General features: G+C 37.9%; 2 long non-coding RNA genes across 2 annotated transcripts in view; one reads left to right on the top strand and one right to left on the bottom strand.

Moving 5' to 3' along the window:
- Positions 1–26,277, bottom strand: part of LOC138917631 (uncharacterized) — a 29,907-nt gene extending 3,630 nt beyond the window's left edge. The window contains exon 1 of the long non-coding RNA XR_011425861.1: positions 176–26,277. This is a non-coding gene — a long non-coding RNA (uncharacterized lncRNA). The remainder of the gene's footprint in view (positions 1–175) is intronic.
- LOC138917632 (uncharacterized) overlaps positions 26,002–26,277 on the top strand; it is a 5,114-nt gene continuing 4,838 nt past the window's right edge. The window contains exon 1 of the long non-coding RNA XR_011425862.1: positions 26,002–26,127. This is a non-coding gene — a long non-coding RNA (uncharacterized lncRNA). The remainder of the gene's footprint in view (positions 26,128–26,277) is intronic.

Raw genomic sequence — 26,277 nt, 5'->3', positions numbered from 1 at the left:
CACCCTCCCGCGCGGCTCTCCGCGCACAGGCCGGACGCTCGGAGCCGGCGCCGGGCCGCCCTGCTCGGCCTCCTGGGCGCAGCGGCGCCTCTGGACCGAGCACGCGCACCAGCGGCCTCCGCGCAGGCTCCGTGCCCGCGCACGCGCCCTCGCGTCGCGCTCCTGGCGGAGAGACCTGCGCTCGGGCCGGGCTCCGGGCGGTTCTCGCGGTGCCGTTCCAACGGGACTTCCGCGCCTCGGCGGCCTTTCGGACGAGCCGCCGCGCCCGGAGATGTTCAGGTTGGAGCGACACTTCCCAGAGGGTAGCGGTCACTCCAGATCTTCGGCTTCCATTCCGTTTTCGCGCGGTTCTCCCTCTTTGCAAGGTGAGTGGAGCTCATTTGTGGATGTGTTAGCACAGGATGCGGGAATCCTGTGAAGCGAGTCAATTCGGAGCCCGACGTGAACCAGGAGGGCTGGCGGCGGAAGCGCTCACAGCGTGGAGGCCCATAGTAGGGACGCCAGTCCTCACGGGACTCTCGGGCCTGAACGGCAGAGGACGGTGTGTGTCTGTGGGGACAGACGGGCAGCGTGTGGCGGGGTGTGTGTGAGAGACGCGAGTGAGCGGTGGGATGCGCCTCCGTGCCGTGGGTGTGGCTGCGAGGCTGTGACAGGTGCGTGGCTGTGCTGGGGTGACGGGGATTTGGTGCATGTCCTTCACCTGTGCGGGTGTGATGGCTGTGGCTCTGTGGCGTCACTGTCTGGTGGCTCTGGGTTCCCTGGCGCTTCCTCCTCTTCTCTCCTCACAGCTGCTTGGCTGCAAGAGGGAAGTAGGATCTTGAGCCCTAAAGGGAGATTTCCAGCCAGGGGGCACCGAGGTTAGTTTGGGAAAGCCTGGGGAGTTCTCTACTTGGGAGCTCTGAGGGGCAGCTACTGTCTCAGAGCCTGGGGGTTCCCAGAGCTCGGACCCCAGGAACGTGCTGTAAACCTATTCCCGTGGTCCAGGCTCTGTCCTCTTTTCCATCTGTTTATGTGTATGAGCAGGGCGGGTGTGGACCTGGAGAGTGTCGTGTAAGGAAGTCTTCTGTGCCCCAAGAACAGCCTGGTGCCTCGTGACTTCCTCCTCAGTCCTGCCATCCCCAAAAGAAGAACCTTGATAAAGGGAAAGAATTGTTTTACACACAAAAGTCAACATTGAGGATAGTTTTTTTTTCATAAAATCATTGATTTTAACTTATTGATATAAGAAAAACTTAACAAAACTTTGCAATAATATCTGATTTTTAGTTGTCTTCCCAAAAACATTTCCAAATACTGATTGAAATAGAAGAAAATAAGGAATCATTGTATTTCCCCACGTCTTTCTTTGCTGCTTCAGGGCACTGAGAGTCTTACTGATGTTCTCACTTTATGAGACGCTTGATCACATCAGCTTCTTTGGGCAGGTTGTGATTCACAAATGTCTCTTTGATTCTGCTGCATTTCGGTGGGAGGGAAATTTCCTCCTCCTCTTTTCTAGAAGCTCTTGATTTATGAATTAAAAGTGCATTCTCAAGCAAAAGTCCTGATTTTTTTCCCTTTGTTTTGTGAGCATTATCAGAGCAGGGCTGATAAGCACAATTTTAATCTAAGAATAATTTTCTTTTATAATACCGAATTAGAGGACGTGCAATGTTCTTCAGTAAAAATATCTAACATATTTATATAGGATTACAACATATTATTAAGTTTTTATGTAGATTATATTTCTCCAAGATATTCATGCTTAGTAGGTGATCTTCATACTCTTAGTTTTACTGATAAAAAAGTGAAGACATTAAAATGTCATGAACTCTAAGAGCAGTTACTTTTAGAAAATCTGAGAACAGAATCTATGTCTTAAGTTTCAACTGGATACCGTTCCCCAGTTATGGGTGCATATTTTACACTTGGACCAGTATCATCCTGATTAATAATGCTGTACGTGCCATCATGTAGCAGAACCAAATTAATTAACCTGTTCCCTGTTAGAGTTTTGTGTTTCTGGTTTTTGGGTGTCAAAAACTAAGTATTGAACATACTCGTACATGCATTTCTTTCTCTCCGTATTTTCTTAAGAAATGTCTAGAACTAGAATTTGGGGTAGAATAATCAGATTTTTAGTAAGTCCTTATGATATTCCAGACCATGCCATCTTAGTATTCGGGGTGATAAAAAGATTCAAATGACATAGTTGACACTTTTACGTTCCTTCTGGTAAGTAAAGTAAACCCTGAATAGGAATAGATGCATCGAAGGCCACTAGGGAGATTCAGATAATGTGACTTGGTGTTTTATAAGGCAGTGATGTCATTCTGACTGTAGTCACCACTGTCGGGTTGTGATTAAACTCTGATGACCTATGAGAGCACCATGATGCTAAGGGATTTATGTTGTAAATTTTTACGTTACTTTTTAAGTTGAGATAGATTCATGATCATAAAATTCACTGTTTTCTTTTCTTTTTTTTGGTGAGGAAGATTGGCCCTGAGCTAACACCTGTTGCCAGTCTTCCTCTTTTTGCTTGAGGAAGAGTGGCCCTGAGAAAACATCTGTGCCCATCTTCCTCTATTGTGTATGTGGGATGCCACCACAGCATGACTTGTTGAGTGGCGTAGGACCATGCCTGGGATCCAAACCTGTGAACCTGGGCCAACAAAGCAAAGTGTGCTGAACTTGACCACTATGCCACTGGGCCAGCCCCAAAACTCACCTTGTAAAAATGTACTCAAAAGAAAACATTTTACTATAGTCACAAGGTTGTACAAATCAGTACCACTATCTAATTCCAAAACATTTTATCACCTTAGTAAAAAACCCTGTCCTTGTTAGCTGTCACTTCCTATCCCTGGTCCTCCCATACTCTGGAAACCACTAACCTGTCTTCTGTCTCCATGGATTTGCTGAGTCTTGAAATTCAGTCTACATGGAATCATGCAATATGTGTCCTTTTATGTCTAGCTCCTCTCACTTGGCATGAGGTTTTCAAAGTTCGTCCATGTGGTAGATAAGCACATCATTCTTTTACTTTATTTTGGAAAGTATACATGGCATTACATTTGCCATTTTAACCACTTTTCAGTGTATAGTTCTGTGACAGTAAAAGACCTCAGATATGTTGTCAAACTTAATGTATAAAATCATAATCACCTAAACATGATTAATTCTATTATAACCATAAGTTAGAGTGCTATGCAGCCATTCAAAATATTTGTCAAAATAAGGAAACTATGTATGATAGAATTTAGCAAAGATTTTGAGTATTTAAGATATTCTTTTGTTTCTTTTTAAATCCTGTTTTTCTATCTGTTATGACAAACTCTAAGTTTCAATTGGAGAATTTTATCCTTTTACATTTAATGTAATAATTGACAGTTAGATTTAGGTCATCCATTTTACTGTATGTTTTCTTTTTTTACTTTTGGCTTTTGTTCCCCTTTCTCTTTTTTTCTTCTTTGGGGTTAATAATATTTATTTAAAATTCCATTTTAACTTGCTTTTTCTATATGTGCCTATTTTTAGTGGTCACTGTCTGTATTTAAATATATATATGTATATATGTATTTATATATATATATATAATTATTTTATTGGGTCATATTGGCTTTCAACCTTGTATACATTTCAAGTGTCTATCATTATATTTTAGTTTCTCTTTAGACTGCATTGTGTTCATCACCAATAATTCAGTTTTTATCCGTCACCATACATATGTGGCTTTACCATTTCATCCTCCCTCATCCCTTTTTCTTCTGGTAACCACTAATCTATTCTCATCTATGTGTTTGCTTATATTCCACATAGGAGTGAAATCATACAGTATTTCTTTCTCTGTCTGACTTGTTTTGCTCAAGATCCATCCATGGTGTCTCACATGGGATGAGTTTGTCTGTTTTTATGGGTGAGTACTATTCCATTGTGTATATATACAACACCTTCTTATCCATTTGTCCCTTGATGGGCACCTAGGTTGCTTCCATATCTTGCCTATTGTGAATAATGCTGTGGTGAGCATACGGGTGCATATATCTTTTGGAATTAGTGATTTCATGTTCTTTTGATAAATACCCAGTAGCAGAATGGCTGGATCATACAGTATTTCTGTTTTTAAGTTTTTGAGAAATTTCCATACTGTTTTCCATAGTGGCTGCACCGGTTTGCATTCCCACCACAAGTTTAAGAGCATTCCCTTTACTCCGCATCCCCTCCAACATTTGTTATTTTTTGTCTTGGTAATTATAGCCATTTGACTGGTGTGAGGTGATACCTCATTGTCATTTTGATTTGCATTTCCCTGACGATTAGTGATGTCCAACATCTTTTTGTGTGCCTATTGGCCATCTGGATATCTTCTTTGAAAAATGTCTGTTCGTATCCTATGTCCATTTTTTTGATTGGATTATTCTTTTTTTTGTTATTGAGTTGTATGAGCTCTTTATATATTTTGGAAAGTAACGCCTTGTCAGATGTATGATTTGCAAATATTTTCTTCCCATTGGTACGTTGTCTTTTCATTTTGATGATGGTTTCCTTTGCCTTGCAGAAGCTCTTTAGTCTGATGTAGTCTTATTTCTTTATTTTGTCTTTTGATTCCCTTGCCTGTGGAGACATGGTATTCAGAAAGATACTACTAAGACCTACGTCAAATCTGTACTGCCTATATGTTCTTCTAAGAGTTTTATGGTTTCAGGTCTTACATTCAAGTCTTTAATCAATTTAGAGTTAATTTTTGAGTATCACGTGAGACAATGGTCTACATTCATTCTTTTGCATGTGGCTGTCCAAGCTTCCCAACACTATTAATTGAAGAGACTTTCCTTTCTTCATTGTGTGTTCTTGCCTTCTTTGTTGAAGATTAGCTGTCCCTTGATGTGTGGTTTTACTTCTGGGCTTTCAATTCTGTTCCATTGATCTGTATATCTGGGTTTTTTATGCCAGTACCATGCTGTTTTGACTACTACAGCTTTGTAGTATATTTTGAGTTCAGGGAGCATGATACATCCAAGTGTTTTTTTTTCCCCCCTCAGAATTGCTTTGGCTATTCAGTGTCATTTGTTTTTCCATATAAATTTTAAGATTCTTTTCTCTCTTTTCATGAAGAATGTCATTGGTATTCCATTCGTGTTTGCATTAAATCTGTAGATTGATCTGTAGATCAGTCTGTAGATTGATTTAGGTAATATGGACATTTTAACTGTGTTTATTCTTCCAATACATGGGAATGGAATATCTTTCCATGTCTTTGTCTTCTTTGAGTTATTTCATTAATGTCATAGTTTTTGGAGTATATGGCATTCACCTCCTTGGTTAAATTTATTCCAGGTATTTTATTCTTTTTTGTTGCAATTGTAAATGGGATTATAGTCTTGACTTCTCTTTCTGCTGATCCATTATTAGTGTATAGGAATGCAAGTGATTTTGTGTGTGTGAGGAAGACTGGCCTTGAGATAATGTATTTTGCCAAGCTTCCTCTTTTATTTTCTCCCCAAAGCCCCAGTACATAGTTTATATCCTAGTTGTAAATCATTCTAGTTCTTCTATTTGGGATGCCACCACAGCATGGCCTGATGAGCGGTGTGTAGGTCCATGCCCGGAATCCAAACTGGCAAACTGCAGGACCCCATTACGGAGTGAAATGCAAATGATTTTTGAATGTTGATTTTGTACCCTGCAGCTTTACTGTATTTGTTGATTATTTCTAATAGTTTTTTGTTGGATTCTTTACAGTTTTCTGTATATAGAATCATGTCAACCACAAATAGTGACAGTTTTAATTCTTCCTTTCCTTTTTGGATACCTATTATTTCTTTTACTTGCCTTACTTGTTTGGCTAAAATTTCCAGTACTATGTTGCAGAAGAGTGGCAAGAGTGGGCACCCTTGTCTTGTTCCTCTTCTCAGAGGAATGGCTTTCACTTTTTGACCATTGCGTATGATGTTGGCGGTGGGTTGGTGCTATATGGCCTTTGTAATGTTGAGGTACTTTCCCTCTATACCCATTTTATTGAGAGTTTTTATCATAAATGGATATTGGAAATTGTCAGATGTTTTCTCTCCATCTATTGAGATGATCATGTGATTTTCATTCTTCATTTTGTTAATGTGGTACATCACATTGATGGATATGCTAATGTTGAACCATTTCAGCACCCCTACAGTAAATCCCACCTGATCGTGGTCTATGATCCAATTAATGTATTGTTGTATTCAATTTCCTAATATTTTGTTGAGTACTTTTGCGTCTATGTTCATCACTGATATTGGCCTGTAATTTTCCTTTTTTGTGTCATCCTTGTCTGGTTTTCCTATCAGGATAATGTTTGCCTCAGAAAATGAATTCAGAAGTGTCGCATCCTCCCAATTTTTCAGAATAGTTTGAGAAGCATAGGAATTAAATCTCTGAATGTTTGGTAGAATTCACCAGAGAAGCTGTATGGTCCTGGACTTTTTCTTTGGGAGGCTTTTGATAACAGTTTCAATCTCTGCTTGTGATTGGTGTATTCAGATTCTTTATTTCTTCGTGATTCAGTTTTCGGAGGTCATATGGTTCTAAGAATTTATCCATTTCTTCCAGGCTATTCAGTCTGTTGACATATAGTGTTTCATAGTATTCTTCTGTAATCCAATGTGTTTCTGCAGTGTCCATTGTAGTTACTGCTCTGTAATTTCTGATTGTATTTATTCGAGTCTTCTCTCTTTTTTTCTGAATCTGGCTGAGATATTGTCAATTTTGTTTATCTTCTCAGAGAACCGCTTCTTAGTTTCATTGATCCTTTCTATTGTTTTTCTACTTCCTGTTTCATTTATTTCTGCTCTGATTTCATTATTTCCTTCCTTCTCCTGACGTTGGGCTTTGTTTGTTCTTTTTCTAGGTCTTCCAGGTATAGAGAAGCTGGTTTATCTGAGACCCCACTGGCTTTCTGTTGGCTCCCATAGGCTTGGATGCTGCTGCCCCATGCATGACCGGTGATGCTTGTCCTGGGTTGTCTGAAGGTGCTCGTTGCACTGCTGCCAGGGGTGCTGGGTTCATAGGTGTCACTATCCCTGCCAGGGACCTGGAGAACTATATGTATCTCCAGCTGAGCTGGTGTTGGGGGGTGCCACCAGTGGGGGCTAGGTCACCAGATCTGCTGTGTTTCCTGAAGCCTCTGGTCACAGGTTCCACCTGCCAGTGCTGGGGCAAAGGGGCTATTTCTTCTGCCCCCACCCAGTTTGCTCACAGTTGTGTGGGCCAGGCCACCTCCACTGTGCCAGCAGTCACACAGGCCAGGCTGCCACCATCCATGCTCCACTGGCAGTCAGGTGAGCTGGGCTGTCCTCACCACTTGTGCAAGCCACTGTGTGAGGATCCACAACCTGGATTGCTGCCACTCAGCGAGGGTGGTGGGGGCTTCTCCCCTAGTTCCACTGCTTACTGGGGGTTGAGTCCACCCACATTCAGATGTATAGACGCATGGATCTCTTAGGCATCCTCTACTGCTGTATAGGAAATCCTATGTTGGTCAGTGCATGTCCATTTGGCTGTAACTTAGAGGGGAGTGACAAGGGGGAAAATTCCACCATGAGGCTGATGTCACTCATGTTGTCTCACCTTTTCTGAACTTTCCAAAAAACCAGTTTAAAAAAAATTATTGCGGTCTAACTAGTTTATAACATTGTGAAATTTCAGTTGTACATCAGTATTTATCAAACACCATATCGATGTGCCACTGCACCCCTTGTACCCACTCTCCTGCTGCCACAGTAACCACTAAATTGTTCTCTTTGTCCATAAGTTTGTTTATATTCCACATATGAGTGAAATCATATGTTCTTTTCTCTCTCTGTGTGGCTTATTTCTCTCAACATGATGCCCTCAAGTTCCACCAATGTGGTTGTGAATGGGACGATGATGTGCTTTTTATGGTGGAGTAGTATTCCATTGTATATATATACTACATCATCTTTATCCAATCATCAGTCGTTGGGCACTTGGGTTGCTTCCACATCTTGGCTATTGTGAATAATGCTGCAATGAACATAGAGGTGCATACGTCTCTTAGTGTTGATTTCAAGATCTTTGGATAAATACCCAGTAGTGGGATAGCCTGGTCATATGGTAATTCTATTTTTAACTTTTTGAGAAATCTCCATACTGTTTTCCAAAGTGGCTGCACAAGTTTGTGTTCCCACCAGCAGTAGATGAGGGTTCCCTTTTCTCCACAACCTTTCCAACATTTGTTATTTTTTTGTCTTGGTGATTGTAACTGTTCTAACAGGCGTAAGATGATATCTAACTGTAGCATTGATTTGTATCTCCTTGATGATTAATGATGTGTAGCACCTTGTCATCTGCCTATTGACCATCCGTATATCTTCTTTGGAAAAATGTCTCTTCATATCCTCTGCCCACTTATTGATTGGGTCATTTATTCTTTCATAGTTCAGTTGTGTGAGCTCTTTATATATTGCAGAGATTAATCCCTTATCGTATATATGATTTGCAAATATTTTCTCTCAGTTCCTGGGTGGTTTTCTCATTTAGATCTTGGTTTCTTTTGCCTTCCAGAAGCTCTTTAGTCTGATGAAGTCCCACTTGTTTATTGTTTCTTTTGTTTCCCTTGTCTGAGTGGACACTATGTTTGTGAAGATCCTTTTAAGGCTGATGACAAAGAGTGTACTGCCTATATTTGCTTCCATAAGTTTTATAGTTTCTGGTCTTACATTCAAGTCTTTGGTCCATTCTGGGTCTATTTTTGTCTATGGAGAAAGATAATGGTCTACTTTCATATTTTAGACGTGGCTCTTTAGTTTTCTCAGCACCACTTATTGAAGAGGCTTTCCTTACTCCATTCTATGTTCTTGGTTCCTTTATTTTTTATTTACTTATTTGTTTTTGAGGAAAATTAGCCCTGAGCTAACGTCTGCTGCCAATTCTCCTCTTTTTGCTGAGGAAGACTGGCCCTGACCTAACGTCTGTGCCCATCCTCCTCTACTTTATATGTGGGATGCCTACCACAGCATGGCTTGCCAAGTGGTGCCATGTGCACACCCAGGATCCAAACTGGCCAACCCCGGGCCACCAAAGAGGAACGTGCAAACTTAACCACGGCACCACCAGGCCAGCCCCTCTTGCTTCCTTTATTGAAGATTTGCTGTCCATGTATGTGTGGTTTTATTTCAGGGCTTTCAGTTCTGTTTCACTGACCTGTGTGCCTGTTTTTGTACTGGTACCATGCTGTTCTGATTACTACAGTTTTGTAATATGTTCTGAAATCAGGGACTTCAATGCCATCAGTTTTCTTCTTGTTTCTCAGGACTGCTTTGGCTATTTTGGTTTTTTTGTTGCCCCATACGAATTTTAAGATTCTTTGTTCTATTTCTGTGAAGATTGTCATTGGGATTCTGATTGTGATTGCATTGAATCTGTGGATTGCTTTAGGTAGTATGGCCATTTTAACTATGTTTATTTTTCCAATCCGTGTACGTGGACTATCTTTCCATTTCTTTGTCATTATCGATTTCTTTCAGTAATGTCCTATAGTTTTCCTTGTATAGGTTTTACACATCTTTGGTTAAGTTTATTCCTAGATATTTTAATCTTTTTGTTGAAATTGTAAATTGGGTTGTATTCTTGAGTTCTTGCTCTATTAGTTCATTATTAGAGTATAGAAATGCCACTGATTTTTGTACATTGACTTTGTATGCTACAACTTTGCTGTAGTTGTTGATTATTTCTAAGAGTTTTCCGATGGATTCTTTAGAGTTTTCTAAACATTTTATATATAGAAATGATGTCGACTGCAAAGAGTGAAAGTTTCACTTCTTCAGTGCCTATTTGGATTCTTTTTCTTTCTTTTTCCTGCCTAATTGCTCTGACCAAAACCTCTGTACTATGTTGAATAAGAGTGGAGAGAGTGGGCATCCTTGTCTCGTTCCTGTTATCAGTGGGATGGCTTTCAGTTTCCCCCATTGAGTATGATGTTGGCTGTGGGTTTGTCATATATGACCTTTACTATGTTGGGATATTTTCCTTCTATACCCATTTGATTGAGAATTTTTATCATGAATGGATGCTGGATCTTGTCAAATGCTTTCTCTGCTTCTATAGAGATGATCATGTGGTTTTTGTTCCTCCTTTTGTGTTTATATGGTGTATCACATTTACTGATTTGTGGGTGTTGAAACATTCCTGTGTCCCTGGTATGAATCCCACTTGATCATGGTGTATGATCTTCTTAATGTATTACTGTATTCAGTTTGCCAATATTTTGGTGAGGATTTTTGCATCTATGTTCATCAGCGATATTGACCTGTAATTTTCCTTCTTTGTATTGTTCTTGTCTGGTGGTGGGATCAGGGTGATGTTGGCCTCATAGAATGTGTTAGGGGTATTTCCATCTTCCTCAACTTTTTGGAATAGTTTGAGAAGAATAGGTAATAAATTGTCTTTGAATGTTTGGCAGGATTCTCCTGAGAAGCCATCGGGTCCTGGATTTTTATTTTTGGAGAGGTTTTTGATTACTGTTTCACTCTTTTTACTTGTGATTGCTCTATTCAGATTCTCTGTTTATTCTTGATTCAGTTTTGGGAGGTTTAAGAGTCTAAGAATTTACCCATTTCTTCTAGATTGTCCAGTGTGTTAGCATATAGTTTTTCATAGTATTCTCGTAATCTTTTGTATTTCTGTGCTATCCATGGAAATTTCTGCTCTTTCATTTCTAATTTTATTTATTTGAGACTTCTTTCTTTTTTTCTTAGTCTCACTAAGGGTTTGTCAATTTTCTTCATCCTCTCAAAGAACCAGCTCCTTGTTTCATTGATCCTTTTCACAGTGTTTTTTGTTTCTATTTCATTTATTTCTGCACTTCATTTTTATTATTTCCCTGCTTCTCCTGAGTTTGGGCTTTTTCTTCTTCTTTTTCTAATTCTGTTAGGTGTAGATTAAGATAGTTTATTTGAGCTTTTTCTTGTTTGTTAACGTGGTGCTGTATTGCTATAAATTTCCCTCTTAGGACTGCTTTTACTGCATCTCATAAGAGTCAACATGCTGTTTGCATTCATGTTTGCCTCCAAATATCTTTTGATTTCTTCATTTTTCTGACGACCCTGTGGTTGTTCAGTAGCATGTTGTCTAGTCGCCACATTTTTGGTTCCTCTCCCAGCTTTTTTCTTGTAGTTGATTTTTAGTTTCATGGCATTATGGTCATAAAAGATAGTAGATATGATTTCAATCTACCTAAATTTATTAAGGTTTGCCTTGTTTCCCAATATTTGTTCTATCCCTGAGAATGTTCTATGTGTTCTTGAGAAGAATGTGTATTCTGCTGTTTTGGGATGGAAGGCTCTATATATGTCCACTACATTCATCTCATCTAGTTTTTCATTTAAGTCCAGTATCTGTTTGTTGGCTTTTTCTCTGGATGATCTATCCATTGATGTAAGTGGAGTGTTGAGGTCCCCTACTATTATTGTGTTGTTGGTAATATCTCCTTTTAGCTTTGTTAATAGTCGCTTTATGTACTTTGGTGCTCCTGTGTTGGGTGTAGACATGTTTATAAGTGTTATGTCTTCTTGGTGGTGAGTCCCTTTTATTATTATACACTGCCCCTTTGTCTCTCTTTATCAGTTTTATCTTGAAGTCTACTTTGTCTGATATAAGTATGGCATCACCTGCTTTCTTTCGTTTGCCATTGACTTGAAGTATTGTCTTCTATCTCTTCACTCTGAGCCTATGTTTGTCTCTAGAGCTGAGATATGTTTCCTGGAGGCAGCATATTGTTGGGTTTTGTTCTTTAATCCATCTTGTCACTCTGTGTCTTTTGATTGGAGAATTCAATCCATTTACATTTGGAGAGATTATTGATATATAGGGCTTAACACTACCATCTTCTCACACATTTCCTGGTTCTTCTGCATTTCCTTTGTTTCCTTCCTGTGTATTTTGGACTACCAATTTGATTAGGTAGTTTTCTCTGTTGGTTTTCTTCTTTTCCTCCTCGTTTATTGTAAAGATGTCTGTTCTGATTATTTGTTATTGGTTACCCTTATGTTCATATAAACAATCTCATAGTTGAGATAGTCCATTTTCTGACAGCCTCCTACTTCCTTAGACTATACTGATTCCATCCCTTTACTATTTCCCTTCTAAGTTATTTTGTCATATCATTTTCCAACTTGTGTTGTGAGTCTATGGATAAAAAGATGAGGTCATTTTTGTTTTGGTATTTTCTGTTTATATTATCCTTGACGTTAGAATTGTTTACTAACCTGATCTGATAGAGATATGCCACTTCTTGATTATTGCCTACCTATTCATCTCCTTGCTCAGGGCTTTGTAGCGCCTTTCCTATTTCTTTTTTCAGATATGAGGGCCTTCTTGAGGATTTCTTGTAGGGGGGCACTTGTGGGAATGAACTCCCTTAGATTTTGTTTATCTGGGAAAGTTTTTATTTCTCTGTCATATCTGAAGGAGATTTTCATTGGATAGAGTATTCTTGGCTGAAAGTTTTGTCATTCAGGATTTTGAATAGATCATTCCACTCTCTCCTAGACTGTCAGGTTTCTGCGGAGAAATCCACTGAAAGCCTGATGTGGTTCCTTTGCAAGTTATTTTCTTCTGCCCTGCTGCCTTAGTATATTTTCTTTTCTTCTTTTTTTTTTTTTTTTGAGGAAGACTAGCCCTGAGCTAACTACTGCCAATCCTCCTCTTTTTGCTGAGGAAGACTTGCCCTGAGCTAACATCCGTGCCCATCTTCCTCTACTTTATATGTGGGACGCCTGCCACAGCATGGCTTGCCAAGTGGTGCCAGATCCACACCTTGAATCCGAAATAGCGAAACCTGGGCCGCCAAAGTGGAACGTGCGAACTTAACCACTGCACCACCGGGCCAGCCCTGGTTGTCTTTTCATTTTGATCCTTGTTCCCTTTTCCTTCCAGAAGCTCTTTAGTCTGATGAAGTCCCAGTTATTTCTTTTTTTCCCTTGCCTGAAGGGACATGGTATTCAAAAAGATCTTTGTAAGACCCATGTCAAAGAGTCTACTGCCTATATTTTCTTCTAACAGTTTTATAGTTTCATGTCTTACCTTCAAGTAGTTGATCCATTTTGAGTTAATTTTTGTTTATGGTGAAAGATAATGGTCTACTTTCATTCTTTTGCATGTGGTTGTCCAGTTTTCCCAATGTCATTTATTGAAGAGTCTTTCCTTTCTACATTGTATGTTCTTAGCCCCCTTGTCAAAGATTAGCTGTCTGTAGATGTGTGGTTTTATTTCTGGGCTTTCTCTTCTGTTCCACTGATCTGTGTGCCTGTTTTCTTACCAGTACCATGCTGTTTTGATTACTATATCTTTGTAGTATATTTTGAAGTCAGGGATTGTGATGCCTCCAGCTTTGTTTTTTTCTCAGAATTGCTTTAGCTATTTGGGTTCTTTTGTTCCCCCATATGAATTTTAGGATTCTTTGTTCTATTTCCATGAAGAATGTTGTTGGGATTCTGATTGGGATTGCATTGAATCTGTAGCTCACTTTAGGTAGTATGGACATTTTAACTATGTTTATCCTTCCAATCCAAGTTCATGGAATATCTTTCCATTTCTTTATGTCATCATCAATTTCTTCCAGTAATGTCATACAGTTTTCATTGTATAGGTGTTTTACCTCCTTGATTAAATTTACTCCTAGATATTTTATTCATTTTGTTGCAGTTGTAAATGGGATTGTATTCTTGAATTCTCTTAGTTCATTATTAGAGTATAGAAATGCAACTGATCTTTGTAAGTTTGTTTTGTACCCTGCATCTTTGCTGTAATTTTTGATTATTTCTAATAGACTTCCATCTCTGCTCTATTCTTGATCATTTCCTTCCTTCTGCTTGCTTTTGGTTTTGTTTGCTCCTCTTTTCTACCTTCTTAAGGTGAACAATTAGGTATTTATTTAAAATAATTTTTTCTAATATAGGTGTTAAAGCTATAAATTTTCCTCTGCATCCTCGTTTACTTCTTATCAGTTGTGAGATGTTGTTTTTGTTTCATTCATTCAAATTATTTTAGTTTCCATTGTGATTTCTTCTTTGACATATAGGTGGTTTAGAAGCATGTAGTTTAATTTCCAAACTTTGAGATTTTCCCACATTTCTTTCTGTTGCTTTTTAATTCAATTATGTTGTGATAGGAGAACTTTACATTATTTCAGTTCTTTTAAATATATTGAGTCATTTTATAGCCTAGCATATGGTCTCTGCCTCTATTCTACACATGTGACGTCATTCAAATGGGCAGATAAGATTGTTCATATTCATTTTTTAATCTAGTTTTTCTCTCCATTATTGGGAATGCTGTGTGACAGTTAAAAAATTATTGACTCAGGTATAATATCATTCATTCTGGCTGCTCTGTAAATACATCTGTGCTCTTTAATCACACACCCATCCTTGGATTATTTTATGGCAGAGTATCTGCTTGGCTCCTGCGTCACTCAGAGCTTCTCCAGTGCCTGATGCCAGCAGCTCTCAGTAATCAGCAGTCTCCATGTGTGTCCTCCATTGCACAGTTTCGCACTTAAGTATCTCTGGTGAGATTCCCCACGGACAGCTTTACGCAGCACCCTAGGGGGTGGGCTTCTTGAAGATCCATTACCATGGCTTACTCGCAGAGTCCTTTCAGTAAGTAAAGGCCTTGCCCTCTCCCACAAGGTCTGGATCTCAGTCCTGTCAAGTGGATCTCCCATGGGCTCTCAATCTCAGCCCTGTTTAGTGTTCCTCATATCTCTAGTCTTACATTCTGTAGCATTCTGTTTACTTACTTGCTAATCTCTCATTATTCTAATCCCCTTATGTTAGTCATTTATATTAACAGTTTCCTGTTCAAATTACTGTGAGGTTTCTCTTCCTTCATTGGACGCAGACTGAGAATGGCATATTAAAGACCCCAGCTATTGTTGACAATTTGTTTATATCTTAATTCTGCCAGACTTGCTTCATATATTTTGTTGTTCAGCCCTCAAATATGTTTATGTTTATAAGTGTTAAATAATTATGTAAGTTGCCAGTTTCCTCCTTATAAAATATTCCTTTTTGTCTCTAGTGGCATTTTTTGCATCAAACAGTATTTTGCCTGATATTGATATAGCCACTCCAGCTATTTTGTTACTATTTGCATGGTGTACTTTCCTATGATTTTACTTTGAACCTATTTGTCTATTTGAATTTAAAGTCTGTCTCTTGTAAACAGCATACAGTTGTATATTGTTTTGTTTTGAGACGGACAATCTTTGCTTTTTTTTTCCCCAAGGACGATTGGCCCTGAGCTAACATCTGTTGCCAATCTTCCTCTTTTTGCTTGAAGAAGATTGTTGCTGAGCTAACATCTGTGCCAATCTTGCTCTGCTTTAGTGGGATGCCGCTGCAGTGTGGCCTGATGAGAGCTGATAGATCCCACCTGAGATCAGAACCTGCAAACCTTGGGTGACTGAAGCAGAGCACATGAACTTAACCACTGTGCCACAGAGTTGGCCCCAACCATCTCAGCTTTCAATTGGAGTACTTCATACATTTCAAATTTAATTCAACTATCGATATTGTTAACTTTTTATCTCCCATTTTGCTGTTTCCTATGTCTTATGTGCTTTTGTGCCTTTTTTACTGCTTTTTCATATCAAATATATTTTTTTCTAGAGAAACATTTTACTGGTTCTCTTAATAGCCTGAATTATTTTCTTAGTAGTTACTCAAGGGAAGACAATATACATCTTAACATAATACTATTCAGATTAATATTTACTTCCAGTAAGGTTTAGAAACTGTTTCAATATAGCTCCATTCCTCCCTGTCTTTGTGCAATTTTCATATACTACATATTTATATAGGTCCAACATTACAGTTTTTTCATTGTTTTGTGCAATCATCTTTACCATCAGTTAAAAGAAAGAGAAAGATGCATTTTCAATGTCATCTGGCCTGCATTGTTTCTGAAGAGAGGTCAGCTGTCAGTTGCTTGTGGTTCCCTTGTACGTAATGAGCCCTCTTTCTCTTGCTTCTTGCAAGATTTTCTACTTGTCTTCGGCATTCAGTAGCTTGACTATGATGTGTTTATATGTGAATTGCCTTTTGTTTATCCTACTTGAAGTTTGTTGACCTTCTTGGATTTGTAGATTGGTTTCTCCTCATTTGGGGAAATGTTGGGCCATTATTTCTTCAAAGAACTTTTCTGTCCTTTTCTCTACTCTCCTTCAAAGTAACTACTATACTCCTGGAACTTCTGTCATGTGTATGCTTGCTATGCTTGATTGTTTTCCCAGCAGGTTGTGACATTCTGTTAATTTTTATTCCTTTTATCTTTGTTTCTTCAGACTGGATAATCTCCATTGACCTATGAGCAGGTTCACAAAATCTTCCTTCTAACAACTCAATTTGCTGTTGAGCTTGTCTGTGTAACTTTTCATTTCAGATATTCAACACTTTATGTCTTGAATTTCTATTATCTTCTTTTTAAAAAGTAATCTCTCTTTATTGATTCTCTATTTGATGAGCCATTGTACACATTATTTTAGTTCATCAAATATGGTTTCATTTAGATCTTTGAATATATTTATAATAGCTCCTTTTAAGTATTTTTTTCCTGAGTCCAATATCTTCACCTCCCCCAGAAACAGTTTCCGTTCTCTTTTCCCCATGTATGGTTCACACTTTCCCATTTCTTTGCAGTTCCCATTTTTTATTGTTGACACCTGGACATGTTAGATAATATATTGCACCAACTCTGGATTTAGATCTACTACTCCCCCAGGAACTGATATTGTTGCTTTTGTGTACTGACTTGACTAATTCTGGAATCTGTCTCCTTTGCAACATGGAGATGCTGATGTCTCTAACCAGTTTATTGTTATTTTTTAAATTCTTTTTTTCCTTTAAGCCTGGCTTCACAGAGTCACTTCTGGGTCAGCATATCTTAGTGGTCAGCCAATGACTGCTCAGATGTTGTCCATAAGTCCCTTGATTAGGTGAGCCTTCTACCCCTTGGCAATGGCTCTGAGTGTTGGTTGGGAAACACATTAAAATCCCTGGCTTTTACCAGACAGAGAAAGACAAACACCATATGATTTCACTCATAAGTGGAAGATAAACTAACACACAAACAGTTTAGTGTTACCAGAGGTGAAGGGTGTTGGGGGGTAGGGACAAGGCGTGAAGGGGCACATTTATATAGTGACTGACAAACAATAATGTACAACTGACATTTCACAGTGATATAAATTATTATGACCTCAATAAAAAAAAAAATCCTTGGCTTTTTACTTTCTGCAGGGCCTTCTCCTGTCACCTTTTTGCATACTCAAGGCCTCGTATTCAGCCAGAGATGGACAGATGGCTAGGGTTCTCACAACTTTATGCATAAACCAACCTTCCGGACCCCCACGAGTATGTCAAATCTTATTAAGAACTTCTCTGGCTTTCTCATTTCCAGAATTGCCTTGATTAACCTCTGGTTAGTCTCATGATATTGCACCCTCAGACCGTCTGTGTTAGCTATCCATCCCCAGTTCTTTGCACTGAGGTTCACATTCCTTTTGCACAACACCTCCAGTCATGGGGTTTTTCCATACTCCATTCCAACTCACGTCAGTATCCCAGAGCTCAAAGCTGCTGGTTTTCATAGCTTGTTCAGCTCTGGTAAAACAAAGCCAGAAGGAGATGGGAGCATCCCTAGGCTAAAACTCTGGACACTCCCAATGTCCCTTCCTGGAGTTCAGTAGGTTTGCTTGAATAACTGCGTCTTGATTCATTTATGTGTTTGCTCAATTTCCATAGAGTGAAAGTAATTAGTTTAATAATGTTATGCAGTTTCATCATTGCTTTTTGGGGAAAATTGCCAAGCTCCTCATTACACCATTCTGAGGGTCCCACTCAGTTATCTTTTTACTAATTTAAAAAATAAGAAAGAAATATACTTAAACACATTTTTATCATGTCTTGTGTAGATCTAAGTTTTCATCTGATTTTATTTTCTATCTGTCTGGAGGACTTTAACATTTTTATAGTGCAGGTATGCTGTTAAATCAATTCTTTCATTTCTTATGTCTGTGAGAAAATTGGACATACACAAACTTTTACTTTTTTACGAAAATATTTTACTTTGCATAGAATTCAAGGAAATATTTTTCTTTTCAGCACTGCATGAGGATTTTGCTCAATTGCCTTCTACCTTTGTTTTCCCAAAGGAAATCTGATTTTATTCTTGTTTTTGTTCTTTACATAATGAGTCTCCTTTCTCTGCTGACTTCCTCTTTACTTCATCACTGTTTTGAAATCATGGGTTATGATCAGCCTTGGTTTATATTTCTACATTCCTATGATTACAGTTCACTGAGTTTTAATTTTAGGTCTATAATTTTCATCAATTTTGGAAAATTGTTTACCATATTCTTCAAATAATTTTTCAGTCCCCTCCTCTTTCTTCATTCTTTGGGAGCTTTAATGATAATATTAGGTCACTGAAAGTTGTCTCACAGCTCACTGATAAGTTTACAGTCTTTTCATTCTGTTTCTTTTTGATTAGTATACCTTCAACCTCAATAATCTTTTCTCTGCAGTACCTAATCAGTTGTTAATTTCCCCAATGTATTTTACATTTCAGGCATTGTAGTTTTCATTTCCATATGTTTAATTTGGGTTTTTAAAAATCTCCCATGACTCTCTTAACATGCTCATATTTTGCTCTATCTTTGTCACCATATGAAACATAGGTATAACTATTTTAATAACCTGTCTACTAATTCTATATCTGAGTCAGTTTTAAATATTGATTTTTCTCCTGATCATGTATCACATTTTCCTGCTTCTTTGCAGGTGGTATAACTTGGAAAGTGTTTGATCCTTTCAAGGTGCATTTTTAAGCTTTGTTAGGCAAGACCAGAGTAGCTTATAAAAGGTTAAGGGCTTTTTTATGTCATAGGTCTAATTTTTCCTCTCTATTAAGCCAGTCTCCTTTTGCATACTTTACCCAATATTCCATATATTATGGAGTTTTTCCACTGTGGCTATTGGTTCATTACTTTTGGAGAAATACTAGGGTTCACCTTGACTGTTATGCAGTCAGGGATCTTAGTCTTGAGCAGTTGACTAATGTCTGAACACTGTCATTTCACACATATTTTTTATATTTTTAAATTGTTTGAGGTGAAAGAGTGCCTGCTATCCTTGTTACTCCATCATAGGGGAGGAAGGGTCTGAAACTATAACTTAACCCATCTCAATCACGTGTTTGTAAGAAGGAAATAAAGGAGAGATATTTAGGGGCCTCCATCGCAAGGTCACCAAGACCTAGGCCCTGACTGAGAAATATTTGGTTGATAAGCTAGATCCAAAACATTCACTTTTTGTGATTACACTTTGTGTGTGTGTGTCAGGCAAAAACACGGAAACTGCAGGAATTATCTAAAATCGTCCAGTTATCATAATCATAGGGGAAATATGGTAAGAAATGAGAATATGAGTATGTATAAACATAAAAATGGTAATAACAAAATGTAAGTCAACTTTTTTCCAATTTACTATTTTTAAACAATATTTTTGCGTATTGTTTCTACTAGACAAGAATTAAGATGCTTTCAAATATCTGACAAAGATTTATGATTTTAACCATATGCTTTACAGTACTCAATTAATTTTGCAAATGATTAAATGTGTGGCAGTATTTAATTAGTTAAATCCATAAAATTCTCTTTATTTATGTCAAATGTAGGTATTCAGAATATTCCTATCTGATAGAAAGTTTTATGATGATAGAAAACTTCTTTATCTGTAAAGTCCAATACACGTGGCTAGTGAACACTTGGTTATGGCTAGTACCCGTGAAGGATTCAATTTTTAATTTTATTTAATTTTAATCAATTAAATTTAAATAGCCACAAGTAGCTAGTGGCTATTGTATCTGACAGTGCAAATCTAGAGGGATGTTTATAGTTTAATGAAATGACAATTATAACTTTAGGCATGGTACATTAAACAAATAAAACTATTAGTGGATATTTCTCACCCTGCTTTAAAACCTTCACACATTAAAGAATCTGCACTATTGTTAAGTTTGCTGGTAAGTATTGAAACACGGCTAAGCAGCCACATGGCATTTTATACTCTTGTAGAATGGCCCTGAGCTCCAGCATACTATTGGCCAAGAACACATGATGCCTGATTTTCACTGAGGGGCTCATTTAGAGATGCTCCCTTTATGTGGGACTCAGCAGTACTACCAGGATGAGAAGTGCTCAAAGGAATTGGGCTGGGGCAGGTACCCAGGTAATCTGTTGGCTTCAAACAAAGTATAAATGGAAACACTAGTCTGTCAGATGAATTTGGGAAAGTGGTTAACACTCTAATATTAAAATCACAAGAAAGGAAATGAAATGAAAAAAACAACCCTATGGGTTAGCAATCAAGTTGTATGTATATTTTTTTATTTTTATTTTTTTGGTGAGGAAGATTGGCCCTGAGCTATCGTCTGTTGCCAATCTTCCTCTTTCTGCTTGAGGAAGTTTGTTGCTGAGCGAATACCTGTGCCAATCTTCCTCTATTTTGTATGTGGGATGCTCACCACAGCATGCTGTGATGAGCAGTGTATAGGTCCATACCCAGGATCTGAACCTGCGAATTCTGGGCCACAAAAGTGGAGCATGCGAGCTTAACCACCAGGCCTGCACCTCTAACTTTTAATGAACATGTAATGGCGATAACAAAAATTTAAGACTATTAAATTCTTAATTTTGAGTATTAATGTATGAAATCAATATTAATACCAATTTTGAATATTTGTACAAAACTTCTGAATAAAATATTCACAAGAAAAACTGAGCAGTTTTTCAAGAGAATAATATGCCATGGCCAAGCATGTTATATTCTGCCTCAAGTGTTATATGCGGTTTTATTCATTGTTATATGTGGTTTTATTGCACTGTCCTCCTCAGCTGTCTGGCTATTCGGTGTCTGGTTATTAAGGAATTCTTAATCCCCTAAATATGCCAGCTACCTTGTCACTAACGTATATTTAGGAAGACCAAAGCTGCTCTCTACTTTGTGTCCACTTGGTGAGTGAAAGCCAAGGGGGAGGGAAGCAGCCCAGGGCAGAGCACCTCGAGCACCACCGCAGTGCATCCCCCTGAGTGACACTCATTCTGGTAGTTCCTCTAGAGCCGTTAACTGAGGATCAGCAGTTTTTTTCATAAAGGGCCAGATAATAAATATTTTTGTAGTTACTCAGCTCTGCTGTTGTAGCTGGAAAGCCGCCATTGACAATATATAAACGAATGGGTGTGGCTGTATTCCAATCAAATTATGTTACCACTTGGTTTAAATTAATAGATAAAAAGAAGCTCTGAGAGATCTCCTTAGTTTGTGTCTGCCAGGTGTAAGAATTTTGGAGGGGAAGAATGAATTTTTAAAATTTCTTTAAAAAAGGACTAAATGCATAAAGCAAAAATAATAATGATGCATTGTATGATGTACATTATGGCAGAAGTGAGCTGTATGATAAAAATAATCCAGAGGATAGGCAGGTGAAAGGTAAATATACTGTTGAACATTACCTTATATGCTAGGCAGTATAACAGTATTTGAGGATGGACTGGGGTAAATACTGGAAACCATAGAATAATCTCAAAAAATAAAATAAAGGGGTATATCTGATAAGTCAAAGTGGAAATACAAAAGAAAAAATTCAATTTAAGACAAGGCAAGAAAGTGGGAAAAGGAAACAAGCAGCGGATAGGCAGACAGGAAAAAAGGCACCAGTGGTACAGAGAGACACAAATACATAGATATGTGGTTATTGGACCAGCATTAGAACGAGCTATGAACTTGATAGCATTGCAGATTCATGGGCTCCACCGAACATACTGGTGATGGGTCCAGAAAAGTATGGCTTAACAAGCTCTCCAGCTGACTCTTCTACAAGTTAAAGTTTTAGAACTGCTGATATAGATAATTACATCAATTGTAAATTGTCTAATGATTACATTTAGAGATTGTCAGGCTGGGTTTAAGAAAGAAAGGACAATACTACACATTTTAATATATATACACATTTACACAATATATACATTTTAAAGAAAAATAGGTCAAAAGTAAAAGGGTAGACAGAGAATATCATGGAAACACTAATCCAAAGAAAGCTGTAGTGGCTGTGATAATACCAGACAAAGGAGACTTCAGAACAAGGAATATTACCAGAGTCAGAAAGCCATTTCATAATGAAAAAGTATCCAATTCCTCAAGCCCACATTCACAAGTGTGAATGTACATAATAATAGCTTCAAAACATAGGAAACAAACAGAAGTGAAAAGTAATAGGAAAAAAATAAAATGGTAAAGATGCTTCAACACACTTCTCTCAGTAAATAGATAGCAAATCAGTAATAGCAAAGAAGAAAACCCTACCAAACAAATAGACTTAATTATCAATTATAGAAAACTCCACCCAACAACAACAGAACACCTGTTCTCTTAAGTGCATGAGGAATAGTCACCAGGTTAGACCATATGTTGGGAAACAAAACTCTAGTCTCATAAATTAGAAATATCCAATCACACAGAGTGTATTCTTAGACCAAAATGGAATTATTAAAATCAGTAACAGAAATATCTGGGAAATGTTTGGAAATTAGGCAATACATATTTATATAACCCATGAGTCCAAGAAGAAATTTCAAATGGAACTTAAAATATGTTGACCTGAATAATAATGAAGATAGAACATGTCAAAATTTGTGACATTCAGGTTAAAAATGAGTTTAGAGGGAATGGCTAAAATTCAAAAGTCTGATAATAAGAAGGATGATAAAGATGTGGAGTCAATGGAGCAGTCATAAATTAATAGTGGGAATATAAAACAGTTTTAAAAATTGGAAAACAGCTTGTCAATTCCTCCTAAAGTCAAACATACAACTACCTTACTTCCTAACAATTTTACACCTAGGTATTTACCTAAGAGAAATAAAAACTTAGACCCATTCAGATACTCTCACAGAAATGTTTATAGCAGCTTTATTCATAATAGCCCCAAACTGGAACAACTCAAATGTCTGTTGACAGGAGAAAGGATAAATGAATTATAATATATCCATATAATGGAATACTACTCAGCTATATATTGGATTGAACTGATACATGAAACAACATGGATGAATCTCAAAGTAATTATGCTGAGTGGAAGAAACAAGACAAAAAAGAAAACATACTGTTTGATTACATTTATATACATTTCTAGAAATTGCAAACTAATTTATGGTCACAGAAAGCAGATCAGTGGTTGTCTGGAGGCAGAGGGGGAGGAGGCTGGGAGGTGGGAGGGATTACAAAGGCTTTGGGAGTGATGGATTTGTTCATGATCTTGACTGTAGTCATGGTTTCATGGATGTATACACATTTCAAAATGAATCCATTTGTAACTATATGTGGCGATGGATATTTATTAGACTTAGTGTGATCAGTTCTCAATATATACAAATATTGAATCATTATGTTGTACACCTGAAACTAATATAATGTTATAGGTCTATTATATCAAAATTTTAAATAAATGAATCCAAGTGTATACTTTAAATATGTGCTGTGTTCTATATCAATACAGATGTTATTAAAAACATGGTATTATAGTTTTATATAAAGATAGATGCAATATATATGGCAGCTGCAATATAGAAGATGGGGCTATAAATTGCAAGGTTCTTACACTTGGCGAGTAAGAGCAGAGTTCAATATTAACTCTAAGTAGATTCTGAATAGTTAAGAATATATATTATGATACAGACCGTGACCACTAAAAATGATCACAAAGTATAGCAAAGAAGCAAATTAACATGGAATTTTAAATAAATACTTAATTAACCCAAGAAGACAAAACAGAGAAATATGGGATCAAAAGCCAGATGGAAAAGACAGAAAATAATAAAATGGATGATCTTAATCTAACTGTATCAATAATTACATTAAATGTAAATGGGCTAAACACTCCAAATGAAATAAAGACATTGTCACAAGGGATAGAAAAATAAGAGGGTTTGATAAACTAAGGGATGTCTTCAATCCTGAAGTTCTTTATGTTAAATCCTATGCCACATAGTTTTCTTATTTTAACAAATATTTTGAATGGCTGCATAGCACTCAAACTTACAGTTATAATAGATTTAATCATCTCCAGATGACTAGGTTTCTGTACACTAGGTTGGACAACATATCTAAGGTCTTTTCTGTTCTTCATCTCTGATAACTTAAACAGCTTATGTTTTTATTCTCTTTTATGGCCATTAACAATCCCTCACTGAACACTTTTGCGGTTCCTGATTTAGAGAATACTCGATGTATGATGATGCGGAGTTATACTAAGGTCATTCAATTTCAGCACCTCCTAGTCAGCAATAAAATATTCATTGTACTCATCATTCAGAAATTCCTTACCAAGAACCATGATCCATATATTACAATCACTAATTCATATTGCTATTCAATTCCAAAAACCTCACAGAGCATTGGATCTCAGCCTCCAGAGACCGTTCATTGCTGGGCTTTATCACATTTATCCAGAAAACTCATGTCTGTGAGAACGTCAGTCTTTCCCTGCTTGGCCAAATGGGATCTCCATCTCTCATGCAACTACAGTCCTGACACGGGAAGCTCAAATCATTTCTTTACAGGACTTAATTTCTTCCTTCCTCCATTATAGCTCTTAATATTGCTAAGTTGAGCACATAGGAGAGAATAATCTGGTCAGTGAATACGTAAACACTGGCTAGAAGAGACTGGGCTAGAAGAGATATGAGTATCTTCAATACGCAGTTTTTGACAGCCAAAACTAGAAACACAAAAATCTAAGAGGGAACAGGTTAATTAATTTGGTCCTGCTATGTGATGGCATGTACAGGATTATTAATCAGGATGATACTGGTCCCAGTGTAAAGTACGCACTCATAACTGGGGAACGGTATCCAGTTGAAACTTAAGACATAGATTCTGTTCTCAGATTTTCTAAATGTAACTGCTCTTAGAGTTCATGACATATTAGTGTCTTGGGGTTTTCATCAGTAGAGGCAAGAGTATGAAGATCACTTCTTAAGCATGAATATCTTAGAGAAATATAATCTACATAAAAACTTAATAATATGTTGTAATCCTGTATAAATATGTTAGCTATTTTTATTGAAGAACATTGCATGTCCCCTAACTGGGTATTATAAAAGAAACAATTTGCCTTTTTAGGATAAAATTGTGCTTATCAGCCCTGCTCTGATAATGCTCACAAAAAAAAAGGGGGGGAAATCAGGACTTTTACTTGAGAATGCATTTTTAATTTATAAATCAAGAGCTTCTAGGAAAGAGGAAATTTCCCTCCCACCGAAATGGAGCAGAAACAAAGAGACATTTGTGAATTATAACCTGCCCAAAAAATCCGATGTGATCAAGCGTCTCATACAGTGAGAACATTAGTAAGACTGACAGTGCCCTTAAGCAGCAACAAAAGGCATGTGGGTAAATAAAATGATTCCTTATTTTTTTCTATTTCAATTAGTATTTGGACATGTTTTTGGGAAGACAACTAAAAATCAGATGTTAATGCAAAGTTTTGTTAAACTTTTCTTCTATCAATAATTTAAAATCAATGATTTTATGAAAGAAAATCAACCGTCCTCAATGTTGACTTTTGAGTGTAAACCAATTCTTTCCCCTCATCAAGGTTCTTCTTTTGGGGATGGCAGGACTGAGGAGGAAGTCACGAGGCACCAGGCTTTTCTTGGGGCACAGAATGACTCCCTTACACGACACTCTCCAGGTCCACACCTGCCCTGCTCATACACATAAACAGATGGAAAAGAGGACAGAGCCTGGACCACGGGAATAGGTTTACAGCACGTTCCTGGGGTCCGAGCTCTGGGAACACCGAGGCTCTGAGACAGTAGCTGCCCCTCAGAGCTCCCAAGTAGAGAACTCCCCAGGCTTTCCCAAACTAACCTCGGTGTCCCCTGGCTGGAAATCTCCCTTTAGGGCTCAAGATCCTACTTCCCTCTTGCAGCCAAGCAGCTGTGAGGAGAGAAGAGGAGGAAGCGCCAGGGAACCCAGAGCCACCAGACAGTGACGCCACAGAGCCACAGCCATCACACCCGCACAGGTGAAGGACATGCACCAAATCCCCGTCACCCCAGCACAGCCACGCACCTGTCACAGCCTCGCAGCCACACCCACGGCACGGAGGCGCATCCCACCGCTCACTCGCGTCTCTCACACACACCCCACCACACGCTGCCCGTCTGTCCCCACA

Source organism: Equus caballus, chromosome 15 (assembly GCF_041296265.1).
Source record: "Equus caballus isolate H_3958 breed thoroughbred chromosome 15, TB-T2T, whole genome shotgun sequence".
NCBI lineage: Eukaryota > Metazoa > Chordata > Mammalia > Perissodactyla > Equidae > Equus > Equus caballus.
The sequence above is the reverse complement of the archived record's forward strand: the minus strand, read 5'-3'. Positions and strand labels throughout refer to the sequence as shown.